The sequence below is a fragment of the Gopherus evgoodei genome, chromosome 5 (assembly GCF_007399415.2).
Source record: "Gopherus evgoodei ecotype Sinaloan lineage chromosome 5, rGopEvg1_v1.p, whole genome shotgun sequence".
Classification (NCBI taxonomy): domain Eukaryota; kingdom Metazoa; phylum Chordata; order Testudines; family Testudinidae; genus Gopherus; species Gopherus evgoodei.
The window spans coordinates 107,548,474-107,560,266 of NC_044326.1; the positions used below are offsets into that span (position 1 = coordinate 107,548,474).

The window sequence follows — 11,793 nt, forward strand, 5'->3', positions numbered from 1 at the left end:
CCCGCCTCCACCTTCCCCCATCCCCTGGCACCTCAGCGTGCCGTGTCCAGGAGCGGCCCTGGATAGAGCTAAAGCAGCGTGGCTCTACTGGGGCCTGATCTCCTCCCACTCGGAGCCACGTGGTAAGGGGGCGGGCTGCAGCCAAGTGGCAGGAGCTCAAGTCCTGTGGAGCCACGCCGCTTTAGCTCTGCCCAGGGCTGCTTCTGGATGCGGCGCACTGAGGCTCCAGGAGAGGTGGGAGTAAGCAGCATGGTAAGCCTCTCTGAGCCAGACACTCCCCTGACTGCCCATTCCGAGCCCAGCCCCTCTGAGAGGGACACCCTCATAACCCCCCCAGCCCTGACTCTCAACTCTGAGCCCAGCACCTCTGAGCTGTATACCCCCCTGACCCCACCCCACAGCCCTGACCCCCAGCTCTGAACCCAGCCCCTCTGAGCCAGGCCCCCTCCTGATTTCCCCCCTGCCACAGCATTGACCCCCAGCTCCGAGCTGGACAATCCCCGACCCCCAGCTCCAAGCCCAGCCCCTCTGAGCCAGACACCCCCCTCACAGCCCTGACCCCTAGTTCTGAGCCCAGCCCCTGTGAACCAGGCACCCCCTGACCCAGAGCCCAGCTCCCCACCCAGCCCTGGCAACAGCAGCACCACCCCCAGGCAGTGACAGCCCATTATCACCAACCATCATCATCACCCAGCAACAGCCTATTATGTAATTGCAAATGTATACATACTATTAAAGCATGTAATGTTTTTAAATAATGTATTTTTGTGTATTTTCAAATTATTAAAAATTAATTTTTGAATGTATTTCACTGGTTAGTATCATGTATTTGAAAATGTAAAAAATATAGTATTGCAACTTTTTTTTATGGAAGGGACCCCCGAAATTGCTTTGCCCCAGGCCCCCTGAATCCTCTGGGCAGCCTTGCTCCCTCCAGCAATATGGTGACCCCTAACAAGAGGCTGCAGGATGGGTTTGGTACTGACTCAAAAAGAAGTTGTCTGCTACTAAGGCCATGATTCAAAACCAGTTGAAATAAACAGATCTCCCATTGACTGCTATAGGCTTTGAAGCAAGCTCCAGAACTCCACTTCATTACCAAGACATTTGCAGGAAAGATTCCATGAGCTCCACTTCCTTTTCATTGAGAAACTGGTAAGTATCTACAAAAACAGACAAGTTCTTCATTATTTTTTAACAGGCGTTGATATGCTAGCTGTACTAGTGCTTTATTTTTTTTTTTCTGTCTTGGCTGGAGTCGTCATAATGACTTTCAGTATGCAATAACATTTTCCCCTCAGAGTTTATACAGTATGAGTTAAGAGGGCTCAAATCCTTTATTATTCTGGGCAGTTGTAAAGGAAAGTATTTTGTTAAGGGAAATTACTTGAACACGTATTTTCAATTGAAAGTGCTCACAGAACAAAGGAGCCTAAATTGACAATATAGTAGTTACTTGCTGGTTTAAATGTTTGTTTTAGTTATTTAGGATAGTTAAATTATTTAAAAAAATATACAAGTGATCATAGTCCCCTATTTTTGTAAGGAAGCTACTTTGTTTATTGCATATTTTTGGTTATGAAACTGAAACTTTATTTATAGAAAGTGAATTAAACTGCTATTAATTTTAAGCATTCATGTAAATGATCTGAATACAGTGACTGCAACAATCACTACAGAATTTCAGTGGAACAACTATTGAATTTATGTAAACTGACAAGGAACATTAGGCTTTCTGTGTGTGGGTAGCTGAACTGTTGAAGCCTAAAGCTAAAGAGGAGTTATGCATGTAGCTTGGGGAGACAGTGTTCGGAAACATTTATTGCAAAAGGTAACGCTAAAAGGAATCAAACAGTAAAGGAGAGTAAACTTAAATAAAAAAAATGTTGAGTTTAGCACATTTGTGGCAAGATCATGTTCCTGTTAAAGTCAATGGCCAAATTTTCATTGACTACAAGGGATTGAAATTTGGCCCTTTTTATTTCTGTATTTAATGGCACAATAAATCAAATCATCAAACCATAGTGGAAATTTAAGTATAAAACTGATATTTTTAAATGCTAAGAAAAAACAGAGAAGCAACTGTCATAAATTGGTAAAAACAAATAATATATACAAACAGTAAAAATGGTGATGCATGCTCTAATTCAACAATCACCTAGACGCATGCTTAAACCCAAGTACATGCCCAAGAGCTCTGCTGAATTGGGGCCTTGAACACATGAGTAACTTTAATAATGTGAATAGTTCCACGGAAGTCACTTTTTTAATTTTGCTTTTGTCTTTTTTTTCTTTGTGGTTTGTGTTGAGTGCAGCAAAATTTTTGCAAAACAGTTGCTTTTATAGCAGTTGTGATACCACATCCTTTGTTCTGGACATCTTTATGTTGTGATTTCTTCCACACTTATTGCAAAAAAAATAAATCTGGTCTCTGCCATTTGTTCACCCTTGAAATTTTGTCTTTATGCTTTGGTAGGAAATCTTAATTAGATGTACTTCTGTTCTTTCACTGTTTGTTGACTCTTTTTTGTTTTGAAAGCATTGTTTTCACTATCCTGCAAATACCCAAGGCCATGGCTACACTGGCACTTCACAGCGCTGCAACTTTCGCGCTCAGGGGTGTGAAAAAACACCTCCCTGAGCGCTGCAAGATACAGCGTTGTAAAGCCTCAGTGTAATCAGTGCTACAGCTACACCCGTAAGGGAATGTGGTTTACGTGCAGTGCTGGAAGAGCTCTCTCCCAGCGCTGGCGCTCTGACTACACTCACACTTCAAAGCACTGCCGTGGCAGTGCTCCCGCAGCGGAGCGCTGCCATGGCAGCGCTTTGAAATTTCAAGTGTAGCCATACCCCAAGATTCTTTTAAAGTCAAGTCCATTTCTTGCAGTAACCTTGCTCTCACCTGTTTATTCATTATAGCAGAATTAGTTACAAATAAGAGAGAACTGTTGAATATAACATTGTTACATAGGTCTGTAACACAGTGGTCAACGATCTTCTCAGACACCTAGTTTCTTGTAAAGAAAACATGTGTTACTGTGACATTCTAGTGTGGATCACAGTATTCCTGAGACTACTCAATATCTGTGGCGGTTTCCAGTCATCTTTATGATTGTACTGGAACACATTGTAGCTCTCCAATGCCTCGAGGTCAGCTGCACACAGCATTTGGAGAATTTTACTCCAATTTCTCTGCAATACCCTTGCTTTCACAACTGAGAGATCGAAATGGCTTCATTTATTTAATTTTTGCCAGCACTTAAGTTTTCTTCTGACATTATTTAATAAGAGTGTGACACACACAGGAGTACTTCTGTTTATTTTCTGCCCAATCATATGATGTGAACCAAGATCATCTTGTCAAATCACAGGAGTCAGTATCAGTCTTTCTAGTGGTTACAAAACCACAGTCACAACTGAAAACTTTGTAATTTCAGCACAGCGGCTCAGTACACTTACCCTCATCACAGTCTCTGTTTACCATCTGTCCTACAGTGTGACACACATTGATTAAATTTTCAGTTTTGCCTTTACGTAACCTACTCAACAGAAAAAATATACTCTAATCTAGTGCTGCCAGTTCAACACAATCCGCAATAAATTTACTTGTAAAAGAATTTTGGGGGTGAGGAAAGAGGAGAAAAAAGAAAATAAAAGCTACTTTGAAGCTGTTGAGAAAAAGTCATGCATATCTGATTTATACCAAGGTGAGTTCGTTTATCAAAGTCTTTTATTTTTTCTTTCACAGATTAATAAATAAAGGGCACAATGGCCTGAATATACCCTAACCAGGAACAAATAAGAATAAATTGGAGAAAAGCTTTATTTAGGTTTCTACTTATCTTTCTGTAGCTTTTATACTTTTATATTCATCTGGCTTGAGCAGGGAGGGATTCCGTGTGCCATGATTCTTACTAGTGACAGCTGCCATTTGTTTGATAGTTTAGCCTATGCTACCTGATGCTCTAGGAAATTAAATAAACAAGCCGGCTCATGCACTGACACACCAGATATTACTAGTTCCATTATAATACTTTCTGTTATGATCACACTTGCCCATTTTCCCACTTTCCACTGCTTATTAGGTTCAAATGCTAAATAAGAAAAATCAGAAATAATGATACATTAATATTTAAAGATAATAAAATATTGATTAATATACCTACAACAATGTTCTGACTTCAATAGTGTGTAATTGTGCACTCCCTTAAATGTCACAGCTATTCAAATACTGCAGTCTTTGTTATATTTCTGAGTGAAGCATGCTCTGGAAAGGAGGAGAGGGAATAAGTACAAAAACATTATCTGTGTCCATCCTGTATGCCTATATTAGATGCCCATCATCAATTTGCCTATCTTGAAAACTAGAAATCATTTAGGATATGTCTAAACTGCAGTTGGGAGCATGCTTCCCAGCTTGAGTAGAGAGATGCGCTAGCTTAAGCAGAGCTAGCACACTGAAAATAGCAGGATAGGCATACGTGGCAGATTGAGCTGGTTGCCGGAGCAAGTACTCAGAGGGTCTGGGAAGGTTTGTAGTCCAGCAGTTAGTCCAAGCTGCTGTCTGTGCTGCCTCTGGTAGACTTCTATTTTTAGCACACTCCTAGCTGCAGTGGATATGTACCCTTAAATTGTATTTGTTCTCCTACTGACTCCACATTGTTAGATTTCAGTAGACGACCTCCCACCGTTACACAAAAAGAAAAAACAGACACAAACATAGACAAGGACAAAACATAGCAAAGAAAGACAGGATCTCCACAACAGTACTGATTTGTATAGCATCATTTTTAGGTCTGTCAGGCAATTAAAAAAATTAATTGCAATTAATTGCACTGCTAAACAATAACAGAATACCACTTATTTAAATATTTTGGATGTTTTCTACATTTTCAAATATAGATTTCAATTGTAACACAGAATACAAAGTGTACAGTTCTCACTTTATATTTATTTTTATTACATATATTTGCAGTGTAAAAAAACAAAAGAATAAGTATTATTTTTCAATTACCTAATACATGTACTGTAGTGCAATCTCTTTATCATGAAAGTTGAACTTACAAGTATAGAATTATGTGGAAAAAAAAACCTGCATTCAAAAATAAAATAATGTAAAACTTCAGAGCCTACCAGTCCACTCAGTCCTATTTCTTGTTCAGCCAATTGCTCAGGCAAACAAGTCTGTTTACATTTGCAGGAGATAGTGCTGCCCGCTTCTTGTTCACAATGTCACCTGACAGAGAGAACAGGTGTTCTCATGGTATTGTTGTAGACGGCGTTGCAAGATATTTACATGCCAGATGCACTAAAGATTCCCTTCATGCTTCAGCCACCATTCCAGAGGACGTGGGTCCATGCTTATGATGGGTTCTGCTCGATAACAATCCAAAGCAATGCGGATCGACGCATGTTCATTTTCATCAGCTGAGTTAGATGCCACCTGCAGAAGGTTGATTTTTTTTTTTGGTGGTTCGGGTTCTGTAGTTTCCGCATCAGAGTATTGCTCTTTTAAGTCTTCTGAAAGCATGTTCCACACCTCATCCCTCTCAGGTTTTGGAAGGCACTTCTGATTCTTAAACCTTAGGTCGAGAGCTGTAGCTTTCTGTAGAAATCTCACATTGGTATTTTCTTTGCATTTTGTCAAATCTGCAGTGAAAGTGTTCTTAAAATAAACAACGTGCTGAATCATCATCCAAGACTTCTATAACATGAAATATATGGCAGAATGTGGGTAAAATAGAATCAGAGACATACAGTTCTCCCCCAAGGAGTTCAGTCACAAATTTAATTAACGTATTATTTTTTTAACAAGTGTCATCCACATGGAAGCATGTCCTCTGGAATGGTGGCAGAAGCATGAAGGGGCATACAAATGGCATGTAAATACCTTGCAATGCTGGCTACAAAAGTCCTATGCGAACACCTGTTCTCACTTTCTGGTGACATTTTAAATAAGTGGGCAGCATTATCTCCTGTAAATGTAAACAAATTTGTTTGTCTTAGCGATTGGCTGAAGGAGAAGTCTGAATGAGTGGACTTGTAGGCTCTAAAGTTTTGCATTGTTTTGTTTTTGAATACAGTTATGTAACAAAAAAAAATTACTTTTGTAAGTTGTGCTTGCATGATAGAGATTGTACTGTAGTACTTGTATAAGGTGAATTGAAAATACTGTTTCTTTTGTTTATCATTTTTACACTGTAAATATTTGTCATAAAAATAATATAGAGTGAGCACTGTACACTTTGTAGTCTGTGTTATAATTGAAATCACAACATTTTTAAAATGTAGAAAAACATCCAAACATATTTAATAAATTTCAATTGGTATTCTATTGTTTAACAGTCTGATTAAAACTGATTGATTTTTTTAATTGTGTTTAATTTTTTGAGTTAATTGTGTGAGTTAATTGTGATTAATTGACAGCCCTAGTGATTTTTAATAATCAGATTTTGCTGCATATTTATTTATTACACAGTGTATATATCTTTGTGTATACCTCTGTACAGATATTGAAGTTGTTTTCATAGTATTTTTCTAACTAGAACTTTGATAAGTTTAGGTCTTTGGTTTTTGTGAATTATTTGTTAATCATTCCTGCTTTCGGCCAGTTAGTCATAAAATATTGGTTAGTCTTAAGTATCCACTGAATGATTTTCAGATTAAAAGTGGTTCAAAAACTGTTCACTGCAAATGCTCACTATTTGCAGTTTGTGATGCCTGGCTGTTCATATTATATTGTTTTGGCTCCCTGCTCAGATGGCTGACCCTTCCTAATGGAAAAAGATGAACAATAACAATGAATAACCCATTTCCAGGATAAACTGGTGAAACTTTGAGATTCACATATAACTTCAAAAATACTGACAATTATACAAATATCTGCAATTCACAAATAATGTCACACCATGACATCAGCAAATCAGATTCAATATTAGTTTCACAAATTTGTTATTATTCAACCAGCACCACAGAGAATCAGTGTGAATCAAAACTCAATTCTGTATCTAATATTTTTAAATTGAGGAACTGTGTGCATTTATTTCCTCCATGGTTCTAATACCTTGCAGCAAAAGCCAATTAAGTACTTACTACTATGTTGTTCAACATTTCAATCAGTGAAGAGAAAAGGGTATTTCAAGCATATCGTTTTCTCCAAGGACAAAGACTGCCACCAAATAAATATTGCAGTGGTAGCTTTCAGCTATTTACCAAGAACCATATTCTCATGTGGAAAGTGATTTGTGATGCAAACATTAAACTTGTTAGAATCAAGGAGGGACACAGAAGCTGTCAAAAGTTATGGTATTGTAGTGAAAACTGTTGAAAAGTAAAATTTCTTCAGGAAGTCATGGAAATCTGCATTGCAATACCCTGTTTCCTAAGGTTTCCAGAGGGCTCTCACAGAATGTATAGTACAGCTGCATTTTTTTCTTTTTGTAATTATTCTGCTCATACCAGCTGTGCAATATTCCCTCTTGTAGCGATACATTCCATACAAATAATTGCAGAAAATAATGTTTTCATTTCCTTTGGTGGTGATAGGCCCAGTTGCACGCATTTATTAAAACAAATAACTAGTGAATTATATAATATGCCCATTTCATACATTGATGCAATCTGAATAATTTTAATATATACATTCACCATGTTATGTTAAAAATTGCAATAACAAGCACAATTCCTATTGGGAATACTGAAAACAGCATCACTAGAATGATGCTATTGTAGGTCCATGTTTTGGGTGTGATACATAGGATGAAATCCTGCAGTCCTTTGGTACAAATATAGAAGCCCCCACCCTCTGTGAAGGAATCAAGAAACAGAACTTTACAGCCTGTGTGCTACAGATTCATTTTCTACTGCTGCCTTTTCCGATAGGGCCACTTGGGAGTATGACATTGTTTTCCATGCAGAGGGAAACCTTTTCTTCCTAGGCCACAGCTCAGTTAAAAAGATCTGGAAAACAGTTGGAGGAATTACTACGTGAAGCTGTGGTAGCAATGTACATTCTGTAGCATTGATCTAATCCTCCAACTCTACGACAATCTGCTGAAATTTTACCACTTTGTTTCCCCCGGTCCAGGATTATAGTCCCTCTAAGGTTAGCAAGGAGAAATGTTCCCTTCCCCTGAAGGGAGCAAACTAACAATAAAAGTAAATGGATTTATGCTTACAAACAGAGACAGGGTATGTGATCAATTGGCCAAACTAATTTGTAAGTTTCAGGCTAACATTAACATAAACATAGATATTAATACAATCATCAAAATTCCACTGGTTACATGAGTTTCTTTGTGTACAGTCTGCACTCTATTTGGAAAAATATCCAAATGAGTAATATAAAATCAAGCCTATGTGCCCAACATTCCTCTCACATGGAGTCAATGTTGGAGCAATACAGTGTCCACCAATTGCCTCTGAAGTAGATCAGTCTATCTGCCTGGAGTCACTGTATTGCTGATCTCTGCCTAATGAGACTCCTGGCCCCAGTGGCTATAGGAGTATGAAATATACCGTTCGTTGGTGCTTCTCCTCTCTTGGTTTTTTCCCCTCCCTGTATGTTTTAAAAAGAGAAAGCAAGCCAGATCAAGACATCAAGGACCATAAGTGTAAGTTCAGAATTTCAATAAATCAAATTCCTATATGGTTAGGACCAGACCCCTAGCTGGGCTAAACTGGTATTAGCTCCATTTAGGTCAATTTAAGGTCCATTTAAATCAATTAAGCTAGGCTGATTTACATCAGATAAGGATCTGAGATTTATAATCTATTAGAACAATATACTTATACCAATTACTCAAACCAATACAACTCTCTTTTCCCTCTATAATTGATTTCCAAATCAACCTGCATCACTGAAAAAATAATGTATAGTGTGTAAGTTCTTAACATTTTTCCCCCAGGTCCACTTCCCTTAATATGATTTCAATCACTTCTTCAAAAACGTAAGTTCCCATTATACTTTTTTAAAATAATAAAATAATCAAACATACAAAATCATTCCACTAAATACTCTATTAGCATATTCTTATCAAAGCATAATTCATCTGAATTACCACATAAAACAATATGTACAACACTCAGATATTTTTGAGGCAGGCCCCCCCAAAAAACATGAGTGACTCAGAAATTGAGATTTTTATAACACAATACATTTTGGCTTTTTACTTGCCTTCTGGTTTCTGAGTCTTTAGATTCACATTTGCAAGCTTTTCTCCAAAGCCATGAGAGCTAATAGAAACTTATTTAAAAAAATAAAGTAAAAGCCACTATTTTCATGTAATCACCAGGAGCTAAGGCTTTAAGAAAAATAACAAAATATTGTGAGACTGAAAAAAAATCTCAAGCACTGCAACAATTAACTCTCTAGCTTCAGCAAGAAATAACATTTACTCACAAGACACAATCCATTTAGATTTCATTGGGTTCAAATCTCTTGGTTTCTACTCTCCAACTTTATGGAAAGTTCTTTTCTCTTTTGCTCACATATCCTCTTAGTGGCACCTGATCAAATAAAGTAGCTGTTTTACATATATTCTTCTCCTGTCCCTCCCCATTGTCCAACTCCCACCTACCCACCCCTAATGCAATGTCATAGGCATTGTCCATGAAATTCAAAAAATCCACTTAGGAATCACTTTTAAAGAGTGAAAGCCTTTCAAGGGTTACAGAAACCTATGAATTCACACAAGGATAAAAAGGTAACCTCAAATTTAAATTCATTTTTGTTAGCAGGCTCTTTTGTTTTGTTTATTCCTCTGTGAATTCATTAAATTTCACTCTGAGGGCACTGGCATTAGATGCAGTTTCAAGGAAGACATATATGGCTACATCCCTGGAGGGCTGACACAAGCTAAGCATCTGCTAGCATCAGCAAAATATGCAGGGGAGAATAAAGTATTTGGAGAAACATTAGGGAAGTTTGTGTCAGAGACAGCTGAGAAAGCTAACATTTTTCTACTGTTATTTAGGAAAGTTACTTTACTATTTTAATTCTTTTCATGTTTCTCCCCATCACCAGGATAACAAAGAAGAGACTCGGGTTCTGCTAGATAGATCTTGCCACAGACTTTCAGAGGAAAGATTTTTAATTGCTCCTATGGGATGTCTATGAAGAACCAGCAACAGGTGGGTACATTAGAAGTGATGTTATGGAAATGGGAGTGCACACAAATCTCCAGTTTTAACTACCAAACAGTGGTATATCATCTTTTTAACAAGGGAACCACAGAAATAGTCTCTGAACCAAAGAAATATTGAGGCCTAATATACTCTTCCTTATATGTAGATCTCATGCAGAGTGGGTGGTGGAGGAATAGATCTTAAATAGTTGAGGAAATTCACCATAATTAGCAAATCCTACATTCAAGCCTATCTCCAATCACTGGGGAAATTCATTCATCATTGGGTCATCTGTTACAGTGTGTCTCTTTTAGAAAGGGAAAAGAAAATCCTAACTTTTTTCACTGTATTATGTGGAAGCTGTAATATGATTTTCCAAAATTACTACACGTTCTTTTGCATATATAAATTTCTTTGCAAGGACAAAAGTCGTGTGCATCAATGTACTGCTACTTTCTACATCAAGGAAGGGAATCACCAAATACTGAAATCTTCATATAGAGAGCAACATTATCAATACAAAATCCCTACGCTTTGGCCAATGCCAAGAATATTCTTGAAGTTCTAATCTTGATTCAGTCCTTACTAGAGTAAAATTCCCCAAAACTTCAAGAAGAGCCTTGTCAAGGAAAGAATTCAAGACTGCAGGATTTGGCCTAACTGTTTCATCAGCAATAATAGTCTCACTGAGATTTCAGGAAGCTCACATTTATCCATATCTAAATGATCTGATAGTTAAAGCAAGCTGAAAGGAATTCACAATACAGTCACTAAATAGATAATAATGTCAGTGACTCTGCAATCCCTATGATCAACAGATGTCTACATCCTGTCTATATTCTTTCACAGGAAGTACTATGCAATCATCAAAATGATGGTTAAGAGGAAGGATGTTTTGGGAGAAAGTATCTCTTCAAAGTTCAGCCCCTCAAAGGAAATGGCATTTGTTAGTCAATTCTTTAATCAAATTGCCTGCATCATCCTTTAATCTTGATTAGAAAGTGTACATTTTCTGGAACACTATAAGCTGGGGAAAAATTGGACAGCAACATAATGTTATGAAGAGTTAATTTATACACATCTTATATGAAGTTAATGTTTTAATTTTTAGATGATGTTTCCAGAATTATACATAAAAACAAAGAGTTATGAGAGGCAACTTTGACTGACAAGTTTCCTGCCATCCCCAATATTTTAAGAGAATAGTTAAACCCTTTCTGATGGATTCGTAGGAATAATAATCCCATGAAAAGAAAATGAGGTAAGCAAAACTTTTCCTTTTTGCAGCATGAGTCTAATATCAGTTTTATGATTTAACACTTATTATGCCAGTAAATTGTAGCAATACAATTTGGGGACATAATGATGACTTTGAGAAATGAGAGGAAATGCAATATATAAAACTATACATTTCTGTAATTTCAAAATTTCAGTGAAATTAGAAATGTTGATGAACAGAGCTGGGAAATGTTGTAAACATTTTTATGAAAAAATTTCTCACTTGTCATCTAACTATAAAGCTAGTCTAAATGTTAAATTTCAAATTTTGATTTAAAAAAACATATGGGGAAATATTCTAAAAAATGTTTGCAATATTTGCCCTCCTCCTCTATTTTTCTACTAACTCTAAGGCTAAATCTTAACTGGGGGAAACGAAATAATTTGTTT

The 11,793-nt window shown here is 37.2% G+C and overlaps 1 long non-coding RNA gene across 1 annotated transcript; it reads left to right on the plus strand.

Moving 5' to 3' along the window:
• Positions 1–1,073: 1,073 nt before the first annotated feature.
• On the plus strand, positions 1,074–11,380 carry LOC115652720. Its single transcript, XR_004000715.1, has 3 exons — positions 1,074–1,155; positions 10,025–10,131; positions 11,237–11,380. It is a non-coding gene; the product is annotated as an uncharacterized LOC115652720 (long non-coding RNA).
• Positions 11,381–11,793: the final 413 nt, after the last annotated feature.